Source organism: Haemaphysalis longicornis, unplaced genomic scaffold, assembly GCF_048455015.1.
Source record: "Haemaphysalis longicornis isolate Haplotype H1 unplaced genomic scaffold, Haemaphysalis longicornis Haplotype H1 scaffold_12, whole genome shotgun sequence".
Classification (NCBI taxonomy): Eukaryota; Metazoa; Arthropoda; class Arachnida; order Ixodida; family Ixodidae; genus Haemaphysalis; species Haemaphysalis longicornis.
This window is the reverse complement of record NW_027526225.1, coordinates 119,223,579-119,250,871: the sequence shown is the minus strand read 5'-3', so window position 1 is coordinate 119,250,871 and position 27,293 is coordinate 119,223,579. Positions and strand designations below refer to the sequence as shown.

Sequence of the window (27,293 nt, the reverse complement as noted above, 5' to 3'; positions counted from 1 at the left end):
GTGAACAATGGGACCCCTCCATAACATGTGTTGCTGGTGAAGATTATGTTTGCAGATTATCTTTGAAGGCTAGGCAGGACTTGTGTCACTAAATGGAGCAATTCTTGACCAAGACACCGAGCGCATGCGTCAGGCTAGGCAGTGCCCAGCCTTTGCCGCATCTTTGGACGCACTTCTGCTGCTGAAATTCTGTTACACGCGTTATCTTCGATTCACTTTCGGAACAACGTCAGTCACGCGCAGCCGCAGCGCAAGGAGGACAAGCGAAGCCATAGCAGAGTTGACCGACTGAAACGCATAAACTGCAAAATGGCGGCTCCCGTGAACCGTCGCCGTCTATGTAAACAAATGACATGTAATGCGCACTGACCAATGATCACGGCGGCGGCACGGAACAACATGAGCAAAGAGTGTCGGTACTCTGCACCCTTATCCAGTGCCACTAGCCGAGCGCAAGCGACAAGCCTGCCGGGGTGACGAGAAACCTTTACTACCCTCCTCCATCACCATTCCTAGTGGTTTACGACAGCTTTGCGGGACATCCGCTTTCGCAGGGCGGGATGGCGACCAATTTTTTTCTTTGTTGCTGTCATAGAGTTTCTTACAATATACACTAGCGAGGATGGCACTGAGGGTGCACGGTGCGAGATGAAGGCATCCACACCGCGACAAACCTCATGTACGGCTACCGAACTTGCAGCTTAGCGGCTGGCCTTGGCTCATATCATCGAGCAGCCTGCACGCGTGTGGGCCATCTTCACGGACCCTCGGGCTGCGCTGCAATGTTTGGCGTCTTTGCCGAAAGATCAGCTTGTGCTTGATGTACATGCTTTGCATCTTGCAACCGCTGCAGGCGCGTCATCAAATAACACTGCAGTGGCTTGCACTGTTGCAGCAGCAGCCATTGGATGTCCGCATCGCTGAGGATAACTCTCCCATGTTGCGGCCAACCACTCTTATCCGCTGCCGGCAGAGTCTATTCCTTCCTTGTGCGTCTTCTTATCCTCTGCCTGCTTGTAGCACGCAGCCTTCCTATTTTATCTTGTAACAGTGGAGCTGTTTAGCAAATCGTTATTTGTCCTGTCCGCAGTTAAAAATACCGAGAAAATGCCGTGCGCACGTGAGCACGTTCCTCGCGGTGACCGGCCGGTATAAAAAAAAAAACAAGGAACTGCCCAGCGTCCCCAGCGCACGTTTGTCAAGCCAAGTATACCCACTTCGGAAGATTGACCAATATCGGCAAAAAAAAAAAAAAAAAACACCCGCACAGGCAATGGAGTAGCCACGGAGGGAGAAGCGTTAGTTGAAGTTTTTAATGGAGATGAACAGTACTCAACTACACCCGATGATAATCATCATCGGGTGTAGGTGAGTTGTAGTTTAAAGGCACTTCCAACTCAACAGCGTCAGTGTGGCGAAACGTGCTAATTCACGCACAACGTTTTATCTCCAATGATTATAACTTACAAAGCAAAGCTCGCACTTACAAAGCTCGCACTTACACTTACAAAGCTCGAAGCTCACACTGATGGAGTAAAGGTCGTTGCTGCAGCGAAGAAGAGGCAAATCGGCTGCAATCGTGCACGTAAATCGTCGTGATGGTCATCAAGGTTCTGTACAGCTTCAAGTCTTACGCGTTAGTGTTTTTTTTTTTTTTTTCATCTGGCTTTTTTCTCTTTCTGCTACTTGCGCAATTCACCTTTTACATGTCCTCCGCATCGCGATGTCTTTCAACTACACGCCTTTCTCAGTTCATTCATTCTTCAGCTCGTGTTTATTATTCTAGCCCACGACGCTCGTGACCGAAAGGTGTTCGTAACAATGCGCCATGGAGCACGCGCCAGGCCTCAGAAATAAAACAGAAAGAAAAGCCTTCGCTCCTACTCAACGCCTGCGCATGCGCAGTGCTACGTGAGGGGGCCACGAAGACAAAATGCAAGTCTGGTTCACAAAAGAGGCGGCTCTGACACAATAACATTAATACCAATGGTATCGCAAATTTAAAACACCATGATCGAGATTTTAAGTAAAAGAGATAACGAATGTCCGAGACTCTGCACGACGATTTTTTGATTTTTTTTTTGACGTCACAGGATCTTGTTTGGCGACCGGCGGCCGCCGACCTGAGGTGTTTCCAAGAAACATGAATGAAAGGTTGCAGTGAGGCCTCCAGTCCCGTTTGATAGCATCACTCGAATATTAACATGCAACTGACAACCGTGGTTTTAGTGTTCGCCCATATTACGTCGCTGCTGCCCATATAGCGTCCCTATAGCAAAGCTGGAAAGTTTTCGTTGATATTTCTTGCGTTTTCTTTTTCGGTTAGAGGAGCGTCTTTCGTGCCTGAAACGGAGCTGAGCGAGTTGCCAGAGACTACTTCTTTCAAAGGACCCTGCGACACTTTTTTCAGCTTTTTTGTAAATCCTAAATGCTTGCAGAACGTGGTCACCCAACACACCCAGTAATTTGTTTAGGGGGTCGCAAAGTACCTCAGCCAAAAATTACTGCTATTTTCCCATCAGATAACTTGTACACTCGCTCAAAAGACTTTTCTCTCTCTTCCCCGGTTTGACGTTCTTCCACGGCTCGAATTATGTCACTAAGGCCGTGTAGCGGTTGTTGGCCGGTTTTCCTTCAGTTGCAGCAATGAACGCTTTTCGATAGCAACTTTAAAAATAAATCCGCAAAAACAAAGCAGAAATGGAAGGCGTGTCTGGTGCGACGAGCAAATCACGCAGTGCCGCTCCGTGCTGGCGATAACTATGGCTTTCGCAGTGGTTCCAGACGCGAAGGAAAGAGTGAAAGCGCTTATCAAAAGTGTTGCAGGGTCCCTTTCAAACTGAACAAAGCTGTATTCTCTGTGTGTTCATGGCCCTTCGAAGGAGAGGGCAGCAGTCGGAGTAAAGTGACCTCCCGTAGTCACGGTTAAGGGATTTCCAACGACAAATATAATCCGCGCTGAGAGCTGACGTTACGAAGAAACAAATAGTGCGGGAAAATTCGCACAGTGTGGGCGTTTTTAATTTCGGTTCCCCTTCGTTCGTGTCGTCTTTCGTGGCGGAAAACAATGGTTGTGCACCGCCTGACCTGTGACGCCATTTCAGCGTCTCGGTTGCACACGGCCCTCTTTCCGCGACGCAGTGACACGAACAGAGCTCCTGAGACGTCCAGGAAGGCTAATTCTCCTCCACTCCATTTGCGCCCTCCACTCGGCTGAGCAGGGGATTCCGGCAATGGTTATGCACGGGGAAATCGATTTCAAAGCTCTCCTCCACTGGAGTCTCGAGTGGAAGAAGAACTCAGAATACCAGGGTAAGAATGACGAGGTCAGCTGAGGACTCCTCAGGGTGCAGTGAATACGAAAGCAGTAGGGCCGAACTTTTCCACTCATTATCATGATTTTCGTCCTTCTCCACTTGCCCCTGTTTCTTCCTCCCCATATAGACAGCCTCTTATACCAACTCTTCCTTTTCCCACGTAGGCCGGCCTATAGGTTGTCCTATTTGTCAAAGTTCCTTAATTCAAGTTTAATTTTCCCGCGTTCGCGCTGTTCTCGCGCCATCTGTTGGGGCAGTGCTCGCCTTTTAAGTGCAGGACACTTTAGGCGCTCGTCTTGTCGTCCTAGCTCGCTCGCTCGACCCAAGTATATAGCGCACCAAGGCCGCGTCCCGGGTAACGCGGTTGTTCACGGCGTACCCCAGAGGCTTCGGAAGCCAAGTGGTTTATGTAGTCATAAGCGTTCGAAACTCGTGAAACGCTGGCGCTTGTCATACATCTCCCCGTTGTTTAGCGCAAAGAAAACTATAGGTACATTTGAGGGAAAATGTACGTAATTAACCGGTAGCGCCCGCGTTCCTTGAGTTAAGGACACCCGTTGGGTTGGTTTGTACGATAGTAAACGCAAAATGTGGCAGTGCAACGCCGGCACCTGCGGGATAAAACCACAAAGAGAACAGAACTGCCGCTGGTGCAGTTTCAGGCAGGGGGCGCGCGAGCACTGCGAAGGCGGGAAATCTGAATTGCAGGGGGTTGTAGCAGTAAGCGGATAACGGCGGTACAGCCGATTATGGCGAATCACTGCTTTGCACTTCGGACAGCTTTCACATTGAGTGGAACGGCTTTAATTTTTTTATTTAGCTTTTGTTTTTCTTGTGTTTCAAGCAGTTCTAGCCGACATATTTTGTTTTCCAATGTGTATGCTTAAAAGCACCATGAGGGGGCCAAGCAATACCCATCACATACTCCTGTTTCGCCTCAAATAAGCTTGAAGTTTCCATTGTACAGAGCAGCGTTGATATGTAAGGGCTGGGCCAGCTACTTTAGTTGTTTCGAACAGCCTCGCCTATCTGTACTTCGTACTGTGTAGTTATTTCACCTCCTTTTTTAGATGCGGAGCGTCTTATGCTCGAGGGTATGTCCCGCGGCGTCGGTGGTGGTCCGGCGTCCGCACACCACCTGCGCATGCGCCACCGTCGTCATCTTCCCACAGGGGAACCGCTGAAGACGAAGATGGAGAAGAAGACAAAGCTGCGAAGAGGAGGGTGTGTACGTTGTTGTCGCCCCGTCCGCAGCACTTCTGATGATGATTTCGGCAGGATGCCCCAAGGGATTGGCCTAGGGATTGGCCGCATGCTTCGCTTGACTCCGGTTGTGCTTGCGCTTGACTCCTTGATTCTTCAGATGAAGTAGGATGGAAGCAACAGCCCCGTCAGTGAGTGTGCCCTACACAATTAAGTGAGAGCATCAGCGCAAAAACTAACAGACCTTTAGATACCACTTCAATCTCGTCTCACTCGCGTATATACGCATGCAATAAGGAAAATTACACCCATCTCCCCAAAGGGAACCATGAGTAGGATATATGAGCATTACGGGGTTGACTACATTTCCACCAAATTTGGCTAACCAACATCACGGAAACGCAAACGGAACCCCCATGTCGCTCCGCATCCTAGTCATGGTTCCCTTCGGGGAGATGGGTGTAATTTTTATTGTTTGAGACGTAGGCCATTTTGTGGGCCATCTCTCGGCCTGCGATGCTGGATTTTCTACCTGTCGAATTAACTAGTGCTTTTATACGCTAAAGTACACTAATGTCGATTAACGTTTTTGCCAAAGGAATGTTTTTACAATTAAAGGATATTCCACTTTTTTTTGTCGGTTAAATTCGGATTTCCTCGGTAGTTTCTCTAATTTTAAAATTAGGGTATTCAACTACTGCAAAGATGGGAGTCCGGGGTATTTGTATTGGTTAATAAGTACATTGAGTTATGTATGGTCGCTCAGTATAATGATAGAATAAAGACGCACACGTAATTTCTTAAAACTAATTTAAAATTATTATCGTATAATTTGTTTCGGGATAGTTCCGACAAAAAAAAAAGGCTGACAGCCGTTTCCTGCAACCGTTCCTTCGTGGACGGCCGTGTATTTGTAGCAGACGGGAACTCTGCGACGTTTACAACTTCAGTGTGAACGAACTAATTGACAAGTAAATGAAACTCGGCGGAAGGGTAGAGTCGTCCTAGCGGCCAATTGCCCTGTGATTTTTTTCTGCCTTTATTAATCTGAGAACTGCAGGGCATTTTAAACAGTTCCCTGGAACGAGCGCGTGCGATTCTTTGTCGATGCCACCTGATAGGCGCTCGAAATTTTCGTTACAATCCGGCGCAAGACAGCTTCGCTGAAAACATGATTAAAGGCATTCGAAAAGAGCGAGAGGAGGGGCAGAGGGGGAGCATTTCTTCCGACGCCTCATTGACGCCACCGCGTTGGTCTTCCGCCGGTCCCGCGGGGCGCTTTTAGCGGTCTTCTCGGGCGTGGGGGAATGCTTCGAGAGGCTCTTCTCTGACGACTGAGGCGTGCTTCCAATAATCGCGCTCGGCGATCAGCGCGTCCCACGCGCGTCGCCGCTGAAATTGCGGTCGCCGACGAATCGATTCCGGCGCGAATTAAAACCAAAGCAAAATACAAGGTGCGGCTGCCCACCGACCGCTATTAGCCGGGCCCGAAGAGGAGGCTCGCCGAAACGTCGTCTTCCAGGCAGGCATCTTCCGGCGGCGCAGCAGGTGAAAGAAGAACGCCAACTCGTATAGACGCCCCGGCCCGCTCACGCGTACGGGCTACAGATACGCCCTTGAGATAGGCAGGAGACGCAGTTGCGGAAGACGCGTCACCCCTAGGGTCCGAAGCCATTAACGGAGGGACGTTCTGTGGGAGGCGTCGGCACCACCCCCTGGGGCGAGTTTATATCGCCCGAAGCGTGGGCTGCTGGACGGCTGCTGGTATACGGGGCGAACTGAGCCGTCGTACGCCCATCAGTCAAAGGACGGGCCAGTTGTAACCTGACACTTTGCAGGGTAGTGAACTTCAAGTTGCCGCTCGCGGCCAGTTGTGGAGCAGTGGAACGCGGCGTGCGCTTCGATGTAACCGGGATTTTGAAAGCGATTGTCTGGGCGATAGCAGCCGAACGTCCTAACGCCAGATTTGCTGGGTGTTTGCTGAGGACGAGAATAGGTGAACTACGAACGGGTATTTAAACGGAAGGACCTAAGGGAGCCGTCAAACAAAATTCAGCTTTGATTCGTACGAAGATTTCCGATTTTGAAGAACAGCCAGGTCAATTTTAACTATATAAGCCTCAAAAATTAAGGTAGGTAATAGGAAAACAGATGAAAGGGTGGCGACTCGGCAGCCACTTAGGTGCTGCCGAGCCAGGAAGTGTGCCGCTTATGCCGCGGGAGAGAAGCCCAGTGGGCATTAACCATCAACTAAATGCGCTCATTAATTCTCGTTTGTGATGTAAATCAAGGGGCGTTTAAATTTGTTGCCTCCGCGACACGATCTCATTTCGTTCAGATACACCGGCGCAGAGCAAACGACATGTCCCATTCAGCACGCTGTCCGCTGGCTTTCCGGTTCTCCCGTATCAACCCATACCGAAAACAGGAAGAAAATAAGCATGCATGACCAGAAAGAACGCTCAAAAACAGAAAGAATAATAATATATAAATAATAATAATACCTAATAATATAAAATATAATAGGTATCCTCTCTGTCTGGGTCTACGTAAAGCGGTCACTGACAGCTTCTCGCGCAGGAATTCTTATTTACCTACTAGACACTCATCGCTGAACTAAATTTAATTTAGTATGTCCGCAACAGGGCGCCAACGCTTCATTTCTTGTTTCCGGTGGATTATTATCAAATGTTGATTTCCGTAATCGTCTTGATCACGAGTGTGATTTACGATCACAAATGCGCAAGCTGTACGGCACATTATTATAATTTCCGATAAAAAAAATGCAGAGCACGGTTAGTGTGGAGAAGTATGTGAAGAATAGTTGTTGCAGAGTGTGACATAGTAAAACTTCGTTAATTCGAACTCGAGGGGACCATAAAATTGTTCTAATTAAGTGGAGTTCGAATGATCGGGCGTTTTCCCCCATTTAAATGTACAGGGCTGTGCTGGCGTCAGTGCGTCAGCTCTAATTAACCGTAAGTTCGAATTAATCGAGTTTTGAATTAACGAGCTTTTTACTGTAGTTGAATGGGGGTGTGCGAACTTCTGAGCACGCTGTATCGCTAAAAGACGAGGGTCAGCGGAGGAGAGAGACGAGGCACCTCCGATCCGGGGGTGGCACGGTGGTGCCTGCTTTCAGGGGAAGCAGGCACGAGTGGTTTGGGCACTGACATTTCTTGCTCCTTGTCGCTACAATGAGCTCGAAATTGCTAGCCAAGCTATCCAAGCAATAAGTACTGACCAATGAACCAGTACTTATTCAATTATTTGTGGTTTAAAAATAAATAAACCGGCAATAACTAAACAAGTTGGCGACGGTGGGAGACGGGTGGGGGCGAGGGAAAGAACAGGCATTGACCACAAGGGTAAAAAAGAAAGATACCATCACTTTATATGTTCGGGATAACCCCGTATAAGTGCAGTACAAATCTGAACTGGCGCCAACGATGCCCACGACTTTGGAAACGTTGCCGCAAACTTGTATGCACTGGGCGATAAGAAAAGCTCGGCCGAATAGCTTTTGGACTGAATCGCGAAGGTTATCATTATTTGCGGATCCTCTTTCTTCGCCCTTTGTTTTTGTTTGTTTTGTCTCCGCACGCGTCCTACAGTCCACAGTGGCGACTACGCCCCGACTGCCTTTTTTTTTTTTTTTGTCTCAAAGGTGTATATCTAAGTTGCTACGTGGAGCGGCCGCGATGCAAGTGCTTGGAAAAAGCTAGTACGTCTCTCTCGTGTTTGGGCGTTATGTGGCTTTCGGAATAAAAAGAGCGACGTTGAATAAGGTGAGGGCAGTACGTATCGCGAACACGCTGCATCGTTGACCACAACCCTGACCCCAAACAGTCCATATAGCTCCACACCCATGTAGGCACTAGATTCTGTTCTGTCCGAACCACTTGACTCGCGCCATCTGTCCAGGCACTCGTTTTGTATATGCGTGCGTTTTTTCGGGGCGATGTCTCATGCCCACGCATAGGACGATTTTTCCCCCGTTTCTCTGAGTCTCCTATGTTTAGTTTTCTTTTTAATTTTTATTCATGCGTTGCATGCACGCGGGGACATATGGCGAAAGGACGTGCTCTGCAAACTGAAACAACGCATTTATCTCTAGTTGCATTAACTGCGTCGTAAATAACGTTGGCCGAGTTTGGCAAACGGTCCAGGTGGTAACCGTCGGCGAGTGGATCGTCTGCTAAGTGGAAGAGTGCGTTCGTGAAGCAGCTTTCGTACGACAGGCTGGTTTTAGTGGGTTTTTTTCGCGGTGCCCTAATAGGCTAGCTTCTGACCAAATTTACGTGCGTCTACAGGGTGTGTAAGAAAAGGCGCGTCGACAAAAGTGTATCTTGAGGCAAAGTCAACTTTTTGGTGAATGCTCTGCAGCTCTCAATCTAATGTAGGCGCCTTGAAATAAATCGCACCGACATTGGACACTTGGGCGACTCTACCATTACGCCGAGTTTCAATTACTTGGCATAACTACAGTCAAACCCGGCTATAACGAACCCGGTTAGAGCGAATTATGCTATATATCGAACAAAAATAATTCAGTTACGGAAATACATGGGAAACATATTCCTTATAACGAAGTCCACATCCGATATATCGAACTCTGAGTGCCTAGAATGGCCGCCGAAATGCATGGTCTCGGAGCGGCGATTGAGATGTGGACTGACCGCGGCCACGGAGCAAGAGTTGCGACTTAGACATTGCGCCTCGCACGGAGCGACATGACGCCCGACACTTATGAGAAACAAATTATGAGACTATTAATACGACTGAGACGTTACACCGAGTTTCATGTGCTTTTCTTAATTACGTAGTTCACAGTGAACTTATAAATATTGAGGAATTCCGGCCTGCTGCCAATACGTGGGCACGTAGCGGAGGGAAACGGACAGATCTGTGTTTGTGCACGGGAAGAAAACTGTAGTCCTTCCGTGATTAGTGCAGATAATTAGCTGGGAAGTATGCTCAATCGCCAACTACAAACAAACGTGTTTTGTTGCGAGCACTCCTTGGAATGCGGCCAGTTTCTCTGGTCATCCCTCTTCTCAGGGTGGAAGGGCCCTAAATTTTTACACGAAAGTGTTTCATTCCGGGATTCACGAAGATTTCACTTACGTCATATCCGTAAGGGTGCACCCCTGCACACAGTCTTATTGCGGAGAAGCAACCTTTAGTACTAAAGTGTACGTTATGCTTAGGGTTGTTCGTTTTCGAGTTTTATATTTTAACACTAACGTGTTTTATGCCGGGATACACCAAGATTTCACTGGCGTCATATCGGTCACGGAAATGACGCCAGTACACCTTTACCGAAGCGACTCGCCAGCAGGACGTCGCTCGCCCAGCACACCAACAAAAAAGCCGACGACTCGCAAATCATGCTCAGCTGCAGATTTCGCTGCACATTTCACTTTCGTTTTTTACCAATTCCTATGAGAGAGGAATCAACCACTGTTTTTTTTTATTTCAGTAAGAATAGTAAAACTGGAATGTAGCACAGAGTACAAAGCCAGTGTTTACCGCTAAGTACTTTGGAGTCTAGCACAAAGCAGGGTTGAGCAGGGCAAATAATTGTCGAAAAACATTTCTCAGAAACGTTATAAGCTGCCGCAAATGGCAGCTCGTCGAAGTCATCGTCTGTGCAGAAGATCGTCTGCTCGTGTGTTGTTCTCAGTAGCCCTTTCTTCCGCTGTGGTAGCGGTGGTGGTGGTGGTAACATGGGTGAAAGTAACATGGTGGTGGTAACATGGGTAAATGGGGGTAACATTTACTTAAAGTGGTGCAAAGACGCCATGTTACGCTTTAGCGAAGAGTGGTGTCTAGGAGAAAACAAAAAGGGTATGGGGACTGGCAAAATATTGTAAAATAAAATAATGAGCCCTGCCACCCTGTGAAGGTGGATGACCAGCAGAATTTCTTATTCTTAGCATACAACATATATGTACCTAGGTGAAGCAGAACTTAGGGGGAAAATATGAGCAAATTTTATTTGTATTAGGCGTTGACGGTGTTCATATCTAAAAAAACGCATACATACAGGCACGCACTTTTATTTTGACTATGCTCACATAAAATTGCAGCTTATTGATAACAATACTCTACTCAAAATGCGTATCGAAATGATGAAATGTATAAGCTTGAGGTCCGAGTTAAGTTTTCGTCGTGAACATGGTGTTGGCAATTAACAAATATACTCAATATGCATGTCCAAGTCAGGATGCGTATGAGAAATAAATCTAACTAAAGTTTGGGTTTGGGTTAGTTGGTTCATAATTAAACTGTGAAACAGCGCTTTAAATGAGGACAGCGAGAGAAGAAGACACAGACACGAGCGCTGACTATCAACTGAGCAATATTTTATTGCTTGCGGAAATATAAAGGAAAAATACAATGACGTCACACCGGTGCGTGAAAAAGAAAAAGAAACACAAACAAACTACAGGCGCATCTGCTATGCAAAGATAACTCGAAATTACATGTTCAAGTACACAAGTTCTTTCTGATCATGTATCATCCACGCAAAAATGTTACGTATGTTCCAAGGCTGCATGATGTAAAATATGTGCCCACTCACGCCAAGGAAAGTTAATGAAACCACGGAAAAATAAATGGTCGCCAAGTCCGCAAGCAATAGAACAGCCCGTACAGGAATAAAAAAATGCAGTGCAGCTTATTAAATGCTAAAGACGTTCGTCTGGTAGGACTCGCCAGACCAACTAGATGTGAAATTCACTTCTTTTTCGCATGACATGGGGGAAGGGGGAGGAGGACGCTTAACTATCGTTGTGCACAAATGCGTAGCGCGATCAAGGATTGAACGTTTTAGTAAACACACACATAAGCTGAGCGTTCACTTTCCGTTTGTTTTTCGACTTCAACGAACACCTGATCACTCGGCGGACGCATTTTTTGAAGTATGCAGGCCAGTTCACCAGCGATAATAGGTGTCGTTGGAAGAGTGTGATATCTGATAATATCCGCTGATTTCAGTTTGTGATAGATTTTGCGGCCTCCCTGTGTCATGTGATGATGTTTCCAGGAGGCGTTTAGTCGCGGATGTAGATTACTCTGTAAGCCCGTATCCGCGCTGCTCGCGGAGGATATATGAATGTTTGCGAGCGCTCACCTCGCGACAAGACGACCCAGCATCAAATTTTTAGGACCTTAGTAGCCCAGGCTGTCGGCGTCTCCGGTTGTCGTTGTCTCATGTCGTCACGTTAAATCGACTTCTCAAATGATGGTCGAAAAAACAAGTGTATAATGAATAAAACCGGTTAAAAAATAAAATTATCTAAACTAATTCAAAACAAAGGAATATGCAGGATTTAATTTCAATAATAACAGGAATTTGTAAAATTTCGTCTTGAGATTTGTTTCAAACGCCAGGTTGTCTTTTGTAAAGCATACTACTTAGCGTGCTGCGGCGTGTGACACGAAGAGAACTTACGGCCAGTCTGTCTCTCATTTAATTGCTTAAATCCGGTTCCACGCAAGAGAGGGCGCCACCGCCTCAGCAAGCGCGTGATTGCTCCTCCCACCGGCGCTTCTACGGCGCCCAATCACCGCGCGCCGTGTAGCAAGAGAGAGATTTACAATCTTTGAATACACTTATACACTGCATGCTCCGCTCCCCAGCTTTCACGTTAGTGGAGATGGCCCGGGATTTTCGGAAGTGCTGATTCCAGAGTATAATTTTGCATTATCCATCGTACTTCTTTCGTAGAATCTTCGGAAAATTTATGCCACATTGGCTAGTTCAGGGTAGTGATCAATATCCGAGGTATAATATTGGCAAGCATAACTCTCGTGCTGTCAGGTACGACTGCTCCACTAGATTATCTAAGCACACAAAAACGGTGTACATCGTAGTGTATAGGCATAGCATGACCATCTGAGGAAAAGCTGCTTACGACGACACTGTAAGTAAAATTCGGAGCAGTTGAATAACCAGCTTCGCGAATATGCCGATTTCGTGACGCCGGTCTGGGACACACACTTCGCTCTTATACAGACCTAATTTGTCACACTAAGGTCGCGTCAGACACACTTTATCTTTATCTTAAAGGAGCCATGAAGACTAAATACAAGTTTGTTTTATTCGTAAGATTTCGTGTTTTATAGTGTTCCCAGCGCTTGTCCAGATGCAAACGACGTTTTATTCACTGAGAAATTAATCAATTTACGTTAAAATTTTGATTTTCCCGCTAAATCGCGTGCTTTCGTGGTCTGCAATGACATCACTGGAACCGACCGCTCTGCAGCAGATTGGAAAGCCTTGTTTACCGTTAGTGAACGAAGATGGCGCCACCATACCGTGGCAAGCCGTTTTCTGCCTCTGGTTTGTTTTGACCGTATTTGAACCTGGCTTGTTTTTGTTCAGGGAGAAAATAATCGTTTAGTGCAACAGAGTGCTCGCTCGACAAATGGTCACGTAAGACCCCGTTGCTTGCGTCACTCGGCCAGTGTCGTCTAAAACTACCCCAAAGCCCCGCAGTCCTGTGCAGCTAAACGAAGCATAGTGCGCGCAGTTCCAACAGCAGTGCGCATCGGTACTTTATGTTTATGTGTGCTTTCGTAACTTCCACTGTCGGTCCCACCATTCCTACTGCTTTGAAAAGAATGTGGCCTAAATTTAAGCGCAAATAGCTCATTCGGCAAGCTTATAAGCTCTGCCTAATTTGAGTTTGCTTTTGCCGGCCTCCGCCAATCGCAGAGCTGGCTGGTATGACATCATAGGTTCTGTTGCGGGAAATGAGCTAGTGGGTCGCATGGCCTTTCCCTTTTTTCCAAATTATACAGCTTATTTGCGTGAAGTTTACGTGAAAAGTGGTGTCAGTATGATTCTAACGAGGCAATCTTTTGAATGAACCAAACTTGTGTTTTGTCTTCGTGGCTCCTTTAAGCCTGGTTATGTCCACTGCAGGACGAAGGCCTCTCCAAAAGATCTGCAGCCACGTCTATGGATTGCCTGAAGGCCGTTAGAGTGATTGTATAATCATTGGGAGGCTTTTAGCAAATGTACTCTACCAGGGTTGCTAAATCCTTGTCTGGTGAGGAAACGCTGTTTGTGTCCCAGGGAGCCTCACTTAGCATGGTTGAACCTATCTAGTACAGCCTCCCGTGGTATCTGGATGCGTTATATGCCGGACCAGGCAGCATTTCGAATCTGGTGCCACGCTCTAGAGGCGTAGCATAGAAGGTGCATGGAGCGCACAAGGAGAGCAGCAAGGCTTCCCTCCGCGCTTAGTCTGCCCCGAAGCGCTTTCCACTTACACTCTCGTGAACACACCACATTTGCGAACACACTTTCTGCTCCGCATAATTATGCATTTCCAGTGCATACAAACGGTAAACATCAGTCGTGAACGTGCCCCAAAAGCAGCGGCCACAGTGGGGAGCGGGCCGGAGCCTCCCGCGGCTGCTTTCGAAATGGGCCGCTAGGGGATTTCAGAGGCGCCCCTACAGGCGGCGCTCGAGGCGCATAAGGAACTCGGAAAGCGCTGCGGTGTTTACAGCACGGTACAGGCAACGCCTATGTAAAGGCCACGCAGAGCGCACAGGAAGGCAGGCTGGAACAAAAAGGTCCCGAATGTGCATAACCAAAAAACTGTGTAGCGTTGTCCCACTATAAGACGGGTATATCTAACCGGATCTATATTTGAAAAAAAAGTGCCCGATCGACCAGTCGGTCGGGTAAAAACTTAAATTGTAATTTGAACTCTTAATGCTTATGCAATTGCAAGGTTACGTTCTGCATTCACTTTCTTTTTTTTCGGACGTAGTTGATGCGTAGATACTATACACCCTGACCTTGTCCGAAGCGCCGCGCCAAAGCAAAGTTACGGCGGTATCCTACAAAGTATGCGACAACGCCTCCCCTTCAGATCTAGCCCGCACCATGCGGAAAGGTAAATTATTACGCTCCTAAATTTCTCGGCCGCACGCCGCGAAGCACCTTATGTATCCAGCGAGAAACTTCTCGGAACCGCGTAATCCTCAAGCGCGTGGAGGCTATAGACAGCAAAGTCCACGAGTGCCTGAGAAGCAAGCTAAAGGCGCATCTGGTTCGAGCTTTCGTATTTTACTAAAGGACCACGAAGACAAAATACATCGTTGTTCAGTTGGAGAGAGCTCGCCTGTGTAACTCACTCAACTCCATTGGATATACAAAAGACGTCGTTTTTTACCAGAAAACAACTCAAAACAAATCTAGAAAAACTTTCAAATTTAGCGCTACAGTGACGTGTTACGGGCAGTAGGGACGTCCTTTGCACCGGCACTAAAAACGCAGCTTTCAGTGCATTAACTGCGCGTTTGCATTTAAGCGATACCGTAAGACGGCACTAGAGGTTGCGCTACAACTGCCCAGTCATGTTTCTTGGCGATGACGTAGGTCTGCGGCCGCCAATAGCACAAACAAGTTTCTGTGACGTCATAGAGAAATTGCTCGAAAGGGACTGTGGAGTCGCCACTGGTTTGTATTTGTATTTATTGAACTTTTGACAAAATAATTGATTGGTGCTGAGACAAAAAGGCCGCTGTAATAACCACCTGACTAGGCCCCCGCCCCGAGACAGCACAAGCGACAACAATAGAAGCAACCATAAACGTCTTAATACATATTTAAGCGTAATAGTAAACAATAATTATACATACTACAAAGATATATAACTGAACAGAGATGCACGCTTTTTTGCGTAGCAAAATAAATAATAACATTAAAATGAAAATAACGAAATTGCCACGAAATCACTCCGCTTTTGCAGAGGAAACAAGAATAGCGTAAATATACACACAAAATAACACGAAAATACAAGAAATTGTCGCACTTCATGTAGAAAATACATTTTTGTTTTCCTTCTAAAAGCTGCTACCGAGGAAGTGTGTCCAATCATGTCAAATAGTTCAGGATGACTGCTCAGAAGATTAGAAATTTACCATTTAAGTTACTGCATGCCATAATTCGCTCTAGTACGTATTTTTATGAAGTTTTTATGTCTAACATTATATGCCACTTCAGTGTTCGTGTAATTGAAAAGATTCATATGTTTTCTCTAATATCTGGATTATTTGTTTGAAGTATGGTATAGAATTTGTATTACGGTTATAAACAGCGAAGCTGCTGAGCAAATTGCTTGTATGTGGTGTCTGCAATTAAAAGGTCATTGCGTGCGCCCCTCCAAGGTGATGCCCAATGATTATCACTTCCAAAAAAAGTGAAGGAAGCTCACCCTTATAGAAGCAATGATGGAGTAAAGGTCATTGCGGCAGCGAAGAAGCAAATAGGCTGCAATCGGGGTAGGTTGGGTAGAGCTTCGCTGCCTTCAAGTCTCTAGCGTTAGTGCGAGGTTCTTTCATTTTTTGTGACAAATCAGTTTTTTTTAATGAACCCAACTTGCATTTTGACTTTGTGGCTCCTTTTAAACGCCCACAGCAACCCCAGCGACAGCGCCACGAACAGTCCGGGCTGGTAGGCAGACTAGGGTAAAAGTGTGCGGCGAATCTGTCTCGCTTTTTATTCTTCGAAACGATGGATTAAATAGAAAAAAGGACCAAGAAAGCGGAATCCGTGGTAAAAACGCGACGGCTCCTCTCAATCGCAAAACGGGATGGATTGACTCTCGCGCGTGCAAGCAAACTGCCAGAGCGCGGCGGCGGTGTCAAGAAGAGATAGCGTGGTATGCGCGCCCTGTAAATAAATAATTCCAAGCCGGAGAGGAGGTTGTAAGAATTTTCACAAAATATAGAAAGGGCAACCCGCCCATGGTGTTCCGGAAATTTGCTTGACTGGCGCGCCCCCTATCACCGCTCCGAACTGCTCCTGGTCAATATTTCGCGGAGCGTTTCCTTTTTCTTTTTTCCCTCCCTTGTCCTAATACCTCTCCGCGGCTTATCCCGCTCGCGTTGCGAGGCCGTCGATGTAATCGTGATTTACGAGGCAGCCGCATTTTTTTCCCCTAGAAACCACGCCTCTATCGCTTTCCCGCGTTGAGGTCACTCAACAGACCAAGGGTCTACCGACCCCTTCTTCACCTCCGCTCTTTTCTTTCCACTTGTTGTTGTTGTTGTCGTTGTTGTTGTTGTTGTTGTTGTTGTCACGTGGCGTCAACATCGTGTTACTATGTTATTTGCAGCAGTCCTTCACCGATTTGTAAAGCAGAGGCGAAAATTAACGCGTATGTTCTCTCTCTCTCTCTTCTAAACTTTCCGTCTCCTATGTTTTTTATGGACATGCTGTACTCTAATAAATGACAATGTGTGAAGCTAAAGAGGTTTGAGTGAATGGCTGCTGCGTCTATATATAGGTAAGTGGAGGAGACGGGGGAGGAAACAACACCACGTACTTAGCACGCATCCAGCAGCTACCACGCTTCTGAGTTTTCCGCGTCGTACAAGTGGCTCCCCTCCCTGGAAACTTGCAAAGCCGCCTCCGCCTTCCTCGCCTATTTACTGGAGCCTGGAGGTGAACGTGGAAGGATCACAATCCTCTCCAATAACGTCTCCAGGCCTGTTGACCTTGAGGAGGCGGCCCCAGCCACGGACGAAAGTAGCGTGCGGGCAGCCATTCCGGCCACATACAGACCGGTGCAAAGAAAAAGGGATAGTTTAACGAGGTAGCCCCGCTGGAAAGAGCGGGCCGGATACAAGGCGTGGCTGTATGGCGTCTCACTTGCGCGAACGAAACCTCTTATCTGAATTGGTTCGCGACACGGTTCCCGCCATGGGCTAATATACGGACGCAAGTGCTCTCGATTAGATTCTTCCCCGCGCGTCCGCCCTCCGATCAAACGTTTTGTTCCCTCTCTCCTTGCTTCTTTTGGCGAGCTTGTTTCATACGTTTCGTAGGTGAGCCTTTGCGGCAATAGGTGAGCGCGCGCCGCTTCACATCGCCTTTCGGCTTTTCTCTTCGCTCGTTTACTTGTTTGTTTTTACCGTTTTTTGTAAATGTCCCCCGTTGGTGTGGCGACAATTCTCAATTTTTGCTTGCCGTGGCTCCATCTCGAAAATTGCACAATGATATTTTAACTTCTTTTTCGGGCCGGTGCCTCTTCAAGACATTAGCAGTTGTTTTTCTATCTGCCTTTTAATCAAAGGCGGTATGATGGGTGCGCCTTTTAGAGCGACAACATGATTAGCCCACCTAGGCCGATTTCGCGGATGCAGAAACTCAAACTTTTGGCGAAGCCTCCCGTCTTTGCCAGTTTATAACCCGTCAGTGTCAATATTGATGCGCAGGAGAGGGCGGGACGAAGCGAGTATGCGATAGGCCGACGTTAGGTCTAAATAACTCCACGCTTTTAGGTCTCGCCAACCGCAATTCGCAGCTCTACGTACAATGATTAGGACGTTTCTTGGCTTGTCCTAAAGCTCAACTTGGAGGCTAGTTAACGTTAGGCGTAAACATACGACGTTAGGCCTACCATTACTATTTGATGTCTGACGTCGTCCACCAAATGTTTATTGAATAAAGTACTAATTGTATTCATCGCATACTTCAAGCCCTCGGGATCGGTTGACGTTGTAAGGCCTCAAATCAAAACGTTAGGCGGCTCTGGTACATTTCCTATCGGGCGACCCACCAAACTCTCTCTCTCTCTCTCTCTCTCTCTCTCTCTCTCTCTCTCTCTCTCTCTCTCTCTCTCTCTCTCTCTCTCTCTCTCTCTCTCTCTCTCTCTCTCTCTCTCTCTCTCTCTCTCTCTCTCTCTCTCTCTCTCTCTCTCTATTATAGGTGCTGCTGTTATTCAAGCAAAAGGATACATACTCACGGCGTTGCGTACATTCAGCGGGGTATTGGACAACGCTTTATAAATATGAATTCATGCTGCCGCAGTGAAACAGTCAATCAGTTACTTCGGGGTAAGCAGTATAGGGTCGACCAGAAAAAATATGCGCCTATATTATGAATCCTGCATGCGTACTGCCGAGCCTCGCAAATTATTACGTACACTCGAGTAGCTTATACTCGCCAGTGGGGCACTACCAAACAGTTTAAAAGCAGGATTATATGCGGCCGTCACACGATATTTCGTGGTTGGCGCGGACAAACCGTCTTTCAGTTTTCCCCCCTATTGCGCGTTTTCTAGACTTTGTATTTTTAACCTGCTCACAACAAGCGCTGATGATCTGCTGATTAGATACTTCGCAAAGCGATAGGGAGATATATATATATATATATATAGTTCCGGACCCGGGGGGACACCACGGCTCCGGCAGTGCTTGTACTGCAAAAAAAAAAAAAGAAAAAGAAAAAGAAAATCTTTGATCTATAGTTTTTTATTGTTTATTATTCCTGGTTCTCACACTCGCGAGTCTGCGCGCAAGCTTCAGCGTATTACGGACAAATGCGCTGCGAGTCATTAAGCGTGATTCCGAGTGTTATGCGTTAAATCCAACTCATTCGAACAGAACATTCGCATAAAAGAGCCACGCGACAGAAGCTGAAGGAAGAAGGAAGAAGCTCACATGCCCGTATACACTACGTCGATATCATAAAAATGACTTTCTCTTCTCCTCCCTCTCTCCCTCCATATCCCCCCTCTCTCTATCTCTCTTCCTTGCTCTCCTAGAGCAAATTTCCTTGCGTTTATTGTGGCCTCCTTCTGTCTTTGCCAGTTTCGACCTCCCTGCAGCTATTCCTTATTCCTCCGGGGGCCATCAGTCACGCTTCTTTGTTCGTCTATCGCTTCATGGAGGCTGTTTAAATGCTCATACGCTTCGCAACAGATTGCCATTCGCTCGAAACGATATATCTGTAGGCAGGAAGTGGGATAAAAGAAAGACGTAATGTACGCAAGATTGAGCACCTTATCGAGCGTTCGCCATCCGGCCCACACACCTTCGCACATGCGCGCAACGCGAAAAAGATGAGCGCCAGCTCCTCGAGATCGTTTTCGCCCCATTTTCGAGCCCTGGTTTCACGTTTTTGAGCGTTATCGAGCTTAACTTTTCTAAGCCCCCTGCCGCTGTTCATAACTCTTAGATCGAGGGGACTGCCCTTCGAGACGGAGTTTTGTTCGAAGACGGCTTAAGTCCAGCTTAGCACACCTCTCGGTCTCATCTGCCTTTGGCAAGACGTCAACGGATGTAGGTGTGTTGGCGCCAAAGCTCTGTAGGACCCTTTAGTTCGGGGCAAACACCACCTATGTATCAAAGGCCTGCTCAATTTGTATCACGAGATGTGTAATCGGTATATTGTGCGCTTTTGGGAGGCCTTACTCGACGTTAGGGTGGGACGAAATTTTCCCGTGAAGGGGTCCGTGGAACGAAACATCAAGAGAGGGTGGATCTGTTGGGTCTTGCATATAGGTATGTCCGCGGCTGTTGGTTACAGAAAACAGCGTCTTGTAGTTTATCTTGTCTCGCATGGCGTTGATCGTCGCCGCAGTAAAACAGTTGTACCAAACTTTTGTCGTCAAAAACACTGAAATGATGCGTGCATATATAGCTACATAGAACCACAGCCTGCACGCATACATTACCGATAAATGCGTTGCTGCATTACTCTTCCTAAGCTCTCGCTCCCTGTGGAAGCGTTATTTTTCCAGTTTTATCATGAAATGAACATTCTCCTCATTCTGTCAAGAATTTCGCGGTAACCAAATTAGGCCCGACTGATACTCCTGTCTCAGGAAGTGAGCGATGTTGTGGTTTCGGAACCCCATCAGGGTCCCATATTTTTTCAGTTGGGAATATTTTCTGATTCCCATACTTACAGACATGTGCCCGAAAAACAAACACTAAGTCGTTGAAAACCAGTGGCTCCAGGGCAAAGGGGGGGGGGGGGGGGGGAGCTCAAGCTCTTCCTGTTATCAAAAAGAAAAGTCCCAGTCCAACACCCCCCAAAATATCAAAAGCAAGCTCGCAGGAGTGGTCCAGATCTAAAATGGTAATCTTTGTGTAGTTCCCCATTCGCCTTGTTTCTTTTGGCCTTGTAACTTTTCTGGCACATCACTCTCATCAGAGTCATGCTGTCCCTGTGAGAGAAAGTGGACGATTTCCTTCCCATAATTTTGTTCACGATGTTGATTGCACCACGCGTGAATGTGTTTGCAAGTGTACTTCGAGAACAAATAATGGTTTTAATAATTACTCTTAACAGAACAAATAATGGTTTTAATAATTACTCTTTACAGGTTGATTGAAGTGTGTAGAAATATGTTATTTAAAATAAACGGCGTTTAATAAAAGACTCATTTGGAAAATCGGGGCCGACAACTGTGAAAAAACAATTCAGATACTGCAACAAAAACGCACTTTTGTTTCTAGAATTAAAAAATAAATAAACTACTAAATATTGGCGTGTATATTTGAGTAGCAGACAAAAAGTCTGATTCGAGCAAATGTCCTTAAGCCTAAAAAAAAAGCCCACTCACCAGCATCAAAATCACCATCACCAGCGATTGTCTTGGCCACAACCGGCTTTATATCTTGAGCCCCCTTCAAAACACTTCCAAACCCGGTGTTGACAACACCCCCAAGAAAGATTTCTCCCAGCCCTACAAAAATACTTCCAGTTCGGAAATATCCCGCCCACGGAAGGAGTGTTACACACAACCCTTATTTACAACCCCATCCATTTATCTCCCTTCTGGACGTCGTCGTACAACGCTGCCCCCAGTGTCCTGCCTCAACGCGTAACCCTTCGTTCCATGCTTATCTGCCGACACCGCTTACCGACCAACTTGCGGGCAAACAAAGATCGATGGCGGATGCTAAGTAGTTTCAGGTCGATCACGTTCCGCAAAGTCGAGAAGAGCGGTCGTCTTGCGGCGAGCAAACGAAAACATATTGCGTCCCTGCTGGTCGCGTGGCGGCTGTCTGCGCGCGTAACGCTACGCGGGGGGCGGCGTCAGCTTACTTTCGCGCGCTTTTTTCCCCGCCTAATGTGAACGCGCGCGAAAGTTGCGTTTCGAGCTCTTTTTCTCCCCGTATTGTGTACTTGCGCGGACTCCCTCGCGGCTGCAACTACACACAGGCGGCGGAGTTTGTAAGAGGGAGTATACGCAGACGGCGTGTCAGTTTGGCGCGCTTTTTCTTCCGCGTAATATACATTCGCGCGAAATCTGTCGTTCCGTGGCCGTGTCGCGCATCGATTATTCACCCGCGACCCGAAAAACGCATTCGCCGGCTCTCCGCGGTTAGTCACTAATGGGGTCGTAGGACTTGCTCCACTGTGGGTAAGTTTCTTCCGCCGCGCCCACTGGGTTGCCACCAGTGGTGTGATAGTTTGTTTCCCCTTCCTTGGGGAAGCGAACCAATTAGGGTTTTGTTGGGCTGATAACAGGACCGTATTGAGGTCGTTGTATCTTTTATCAAATGCAAAGTAGAACGGCTGGTATTTATTCCTTCGTGCTTGTGCTTTTCTCTTTTCAACAGTCATGCAAGCAGTTAATTATTTAAAAACCTTTCATTCGTGCTTTCCTCCTTAAGATAAAGACTATCGAAAAAAATTGGTATTTTTGTTATTGCTTGTTCATCGATTACTTATTTTCACATTTTATAATCTGCTTTGCGAGCTAGTTCCTCTGGATAGACTAGGAGTTGGGTAACTATACACCACGGGCCGCGGTTTTCTCCGAAAAGCATTGTTCTAAAATTCATTAATAACAAACGCTGTCTACAGCGTTTGCTACTTGATCATGGGCGACGCTGCAGGTAAGCGGCGACTGGAGTAGATTACACCCTTTGGTACCCCAGAAGGGCGATCAGGGTTGTCATTTCCTAGTCACTAAGCGCATCAGTAGACGCGGATAACTGATTACTCCAAGGACCGCGCCCCTCACAGGTAATGCCGTCGGGCGACTGGTGCTTGGTATAGACGCAATTATGCTAATATGCATACGACGGCAAAGTCCAGAGAGCGATGGTGATCAGCACCGCCAAGACAGGACGCGACTGCGCGTATGGCTACAGCACTGCCGTGTGCGCCTGCAGTCAGAAAGCGACTCGTATAAATAACCAGAAATTGCAGTTGATATTTCTAGTGGAAAGGCGTCGAGTGCATAAAATAAGAAAAGTGAGCGCCACACTGAGCAAGTCTCCCAGCAATTAGGCGAGAAAACAAACAACGAGGTGAGCCGGCATTTTTCCAGTGCGGTGCGTGGAACCCTTGATCATTCCTTGCTAATCCCGCCCGAACCAGGGCGTACCCGGTGCAGAGCCATTATTTTTTTGCAGCAGAGGACCTGGAGAGGACCTGCAGTGTCTCCCACTGCTCTTGAGGATTTGGGATGCGGGGGAAGGGGTGGTGGGTGCTCGTTTTTTCTACACTCGAGGATAATATATAATAGTTTGCCAGGTTCTTGGCAGCATTTGCATTCTGGTGGATATTGGGTGGGGGATATCCGGTGTAGCATAATTGGGTGCGGGAAGGTGTTGGTTTGTAGGAGTCTAAGTCGTGAGGTTTCGTGAGGTTTGGGTGAGGTAGTAGAAAAGTCCGTCAATTAAGCTTGCAATGTTGTATTATTTAGTGGTATGTTACTAGAGGTATAGGTTTCTCCACGTCCTCCGAGGCCTGGTCGGCAAGTTCTCGGGCCTTTTGGTGGACAGATTCGTTGTCCTCCATGGAAGCATGTGCAGGCGTCCATACAATCCTTACTTTTCTGTCAGGGAATTTGGTTGAGAGCATGCGGTGCGTTGCTGGGGCCACCCAACCCGACCCGAAGCTCCTGAACGCTTCCTGGGAGTCTGTTAGAATTACCGTGGCTTCCGTCTGCGTGAGGGCCAGCGCCACAGCTAGCTCCTCCGCTTCTTTCGTCGATGCGGTTATTACGGTGGCACTGACAAGGAGCTGTGCCTTTGTGGTGACTACCACTGTCTTTGCTCGTATACCATGACCTCTGCACCACCAGAAGAGCGGGAGGTATACAGCTACACAGTACCAGACTAACACCTGAAGGGTAAGCATTGTAACCGCAGTCATGCCGCCGTGGTTACAAGGACTCAATAAGGCGGTGAACTGTTCCGCTCCCAGCTATGTAAACAAAAACAAGCGGGCCTTCGATCTGCCTTCGGGCATGGAATCGACGAGAACTCCAGGATCAACATTGCGGCTCGCTTCCACGCCGTTGTCGAGCCCTGTGCGCTGCACACCAGCTATAAGACTTTTCTCCCTAAACGGCTTGGCCCCTGAGCTGCCTACGCTGCTGCTTTCGAGCCGCAGACGTACCGCCATCGGCACTGACCAGAGGTGGGAGAGATTGAGAGGGAGGAGTTCTGCAGCAGAAACACTGCCTTACGCGCGCTGCTTGGAAACAGTTTGGGGGAAAGAGCTCAGAACCCCCTTCTACCCATTAGGTGATCCTCGGTAGGGATAGTGGTGTAGGTGTCATCCCGTTGAATGGAAGCGGAAACATGATTCTTCCCGTTAAGGCATCAGTCGCTGATATCTTTTTAGATTTCCCCCACTCCATTATCGTCTGGATAAGAATGCAGAAACTCAGTTTAGACAACGCAGGTGTGACTTCCGTCCTGCTTCTCGGCTCCCACTTCCCACTGCAGTGCCGGCGGTGCTGTGTCATTACAAAACGTATAGGCATCAACTTTCCGCCTCGGTTCACCCACGTCCGTCGCCGGCTTACGCGTACGGTAGGATATAGCGCTCACCGCCTTCGTCCTCTCCCATCTCTTCCTCGCCGCCCCACGTCCTGTTGCTCTCGCTTCTGGCACGCCGCTTTCAATCTGCGGACAGCGAGAGGTGACTCGCCGCATCTTCCGGCCGACCGCAGTGCGAGCTGGGCGCGACTAAGGCGGCGAGACGGGCATCTCTCTTCTTTCGCCGAGATCTCTGACTCGCGTAATCTCCGTCGTGGCCTACGCCTCTCCCAGCCCCGACCTTTTGTTGTTGCAGCCACGGAAAGAGCTGGCGCAAGGACGCGAAAGGTATCCAGCTGTCTCTGTTTTCCTTTTCCGCAGACGTCCACGCAGCGTATCGGTTGTCTCCTTCGCTTGGAGAGCCGGTGGACAGATTGCGCGTTCTCTCTTTCGCGCGGCCGTGCATCGCCGTACAGGCGGCCCCGAATACGGCTGTCTTGGCCCATATATGCCATGAAGCGCTTTCCCCATTAATCACGGAGGTCCCAAGTTTCGCGATCCCTGGCTTGGCGATATCCTTGGCGATATCCGCCTCTGTGTCCTCCGTTCTTTCTGTTTCCGCCGCCTTCCATAGATGCATCCGGTTTAGCCCCCGTATTAGCCACGTTGTAGGCTCTGCCCTTGGATGTGGGTGGGCCTGTTGATCTGCGTTCAGGGTGGCGTGAGAGCAACTAACGTTGTAAGGAGAAAGTAAGTCACTTGGTTTTAGTTGAATGGTAGAAGTTACAAGGCTAAAGGCTGCACAAATGTTATAGAACCTGAAGGAACAAAGAAGAGGGATCATTGAGCGATATGGGGAGTGGACGGCATCGTAATTCGATTTAATGTCACTATAAGTTGTTGTGACATAAATCATAATAGTAGCCTGGGAACCGAGTAGCACAATGTAACCGGAGGCGCGATATGGAAGAGAACAACTGATATTCGCTACTTAAGTATGCGGGATGTTTTGTGTAAGAGATGGACCAAATGCTTTTGGTACCATAACACACCACTTTTACATTTCGGTTAGGTTGCGTCTTATCATAAAGTAATGATTTTATTGGCGGTTCAATCTGAACTAAACTCTTCGATTACGAGTTTGGGAAGCGACTACACAGCTGCGTGTTAAAATTGTGTCGAATATGGGTGCTTTTCACAAGATAGTGTAAAGTGAAGGACAGGTTATGGCCTGTATTCAATAGCGAGGCGCGCATGCAGGCAACCATGTGAATGCGCCGTCACTGGTTACGTCGGGCTCCGCGAGATGGCGGTACTTGTCCGTGTCCGTGTTAAGCGCGTGAAATGCGTTGGACATTCCAAGCTCTAGCCTGCCAAACGCAAATTAATGCCTCGACTCAACTGTGAGTGCGATAAATAACAACTCTGTTGGCACCACCGTTTAGAATCGGGTTTAAACAGAATAGACAACGCACGCCGGTGTTATTTTTGTTCTTCGGCGTGCGGCCGCAGTGGCATAAGCCGCGCCATGTTTGTGGTGCTTCGGCCATGTCCGTGGCCATTTCAGTGTTGCCAAATGAAGAAATTGACGGCTAAACTTTTCAATGAATACCGGCTATAGGATATGTAGACCAAAAATTGCCGCAGCTTGCACTAGTGGTGCAAGGCTGGAGAAACAGCAGAGCTGGCGGCCCCGAGCTCCCTTCGTCAAAAATCTGGGTGTTGCACACCACATGCATTTCCGAACTTGCCGCTGAAAGTTCGCCATGACTGGCAGGCCAGGATCGTTTTGTCCGCAGCCTTTCACACCTCTCCCAAAGTGGACCGCCTTAGCACGCGCTAACACCCGGGGAAACCGGCTTCGCGATCTCGGCGTCTGTAGCACGAACTCGGGGTCTGTGCTCCCCTACTCAGGCGCGAACGCACGCCAACTGGCGGGTAGAAGAGCTCGCGAAAGATCACGTGAGAGATCAGGGCTCTCGAAGGTCGAGTTCGCCGACGCCGAGCGCTCCTCACGAGGCTCACGCTCACGTGCACTTCGTATTTTCTCGGTATTTTCTGCGAGCTCTTCACGCGGCGCAAGTCCTCGCGCAAGCCTGGCCTACGCCGTGTGCTCCTCACGAGGCGCATGCTGAGGGGCGCGGGTTCTTTTTTCTTGGTATTTTTTTCTGATAATGTTATACTGCGGAACTAACAGCTTACACAGCTCTGGTGTTAAAGTCTAAAGATTTAGGCGCGTGTGACAGTGCGACCGTGTTTACGGCGAAACCGTGAAGCCGGGCGAGCCTTGAATACAAAGCAGGAATTTCGCACGCTTGCTTCAGAACGTTAGGACATCTCCACATTCACCAATTTTTCACTAAACGTTCTGTAGTCGAGGTTCGTATTAACAACCTACAACTTGGAAGTTGAAAAGTTTAGGTTGATGCGCTTGTAATAACCGGCCCTGAAGTGTCGCGCAGTCATACACCATATTTAAGTACCTTTTTTCGGTCTCAATACTAGGAATCAACCATGAATGTACCTTAACGTTGACAGCCTGCGTCGATAAAATGATGGCTAAAAAATTACGTCAGAGTTTCAGCTCACAAAGCTTACAAGAAAACGAGCAGAGACGTTTACCATTCCACAAGGACGAAGACAGCGTCGGTTACATATGGATGGATAAACTTTACAGTCGCGTTGTGAATCCCGTTAGCGATGTTCTCGCATATCGCATACAGACAACGTGCGTTGCACTTCCTGCGACATTTTGCTGTAACGGGATGACGACCGTACGGGCTCCTGATTGGCACGTCCGCGCGCGAGCTGGGCGCGAGTGTAATGTCCGGGTATGTTGCTCCGTTTGATGCTTATGCCTAGGTGGCTTCAAGAGTCGACACGTTCATTTAGGTTGCAAAATCAACTAAGTACAGCCCGTCATTGGATCTATCTTCTCGTTGTGTCGTTTGCCTCCATGCTTAGAGTTGCTACCAACCAGCCACGTCGTCTTCGAGGCTCTGACGCCGCCGTCTGTGTTTATCCTCTCCGCAGGAATCGATGCCCACCTCTGGCGATCGTCAGCTGCGCCGGCCCGAGTACCGTGACGTCACCGTGGCGCCTACCCACTTCCGCTGCCGGCTGTCGCCACTGCGGGCTTCCTGGTCGCCCACTCTCTGTCTCCCGGGCGAGTATAGATAGACCTTTTGGTACCCATTCGGACCTTCTCTTGGTCATGTGCAGTCTTAC

The 27,293-nt window shown here is 48.0% G+C and overlaps 1 protein-coding gene across 3 annotated transcripts in view; it reads left to right on the top strand.

Moving 5' to 3' along the window:
* The window catches only part of LOC144163403 (lactadherin-like), a 186,824-nt gene that overhangs the window by 74,424 nt on the left and 85,107 nt on the right, over positions 1 to 27,293 (top strand). For all 3 annotated transcript variants that reach the window (XR_013320909.1, XM_077694383.1, XM_077694382.1), the window contains exon 2: positions 27,099 to 27,231. The gene's annotated coding sequence lies outside the window, so the exon portion shown is untranslated. The remainder of the gene's footprint in view (positions 1 to 27,098; positions 27,232 to 27,293) is intronic.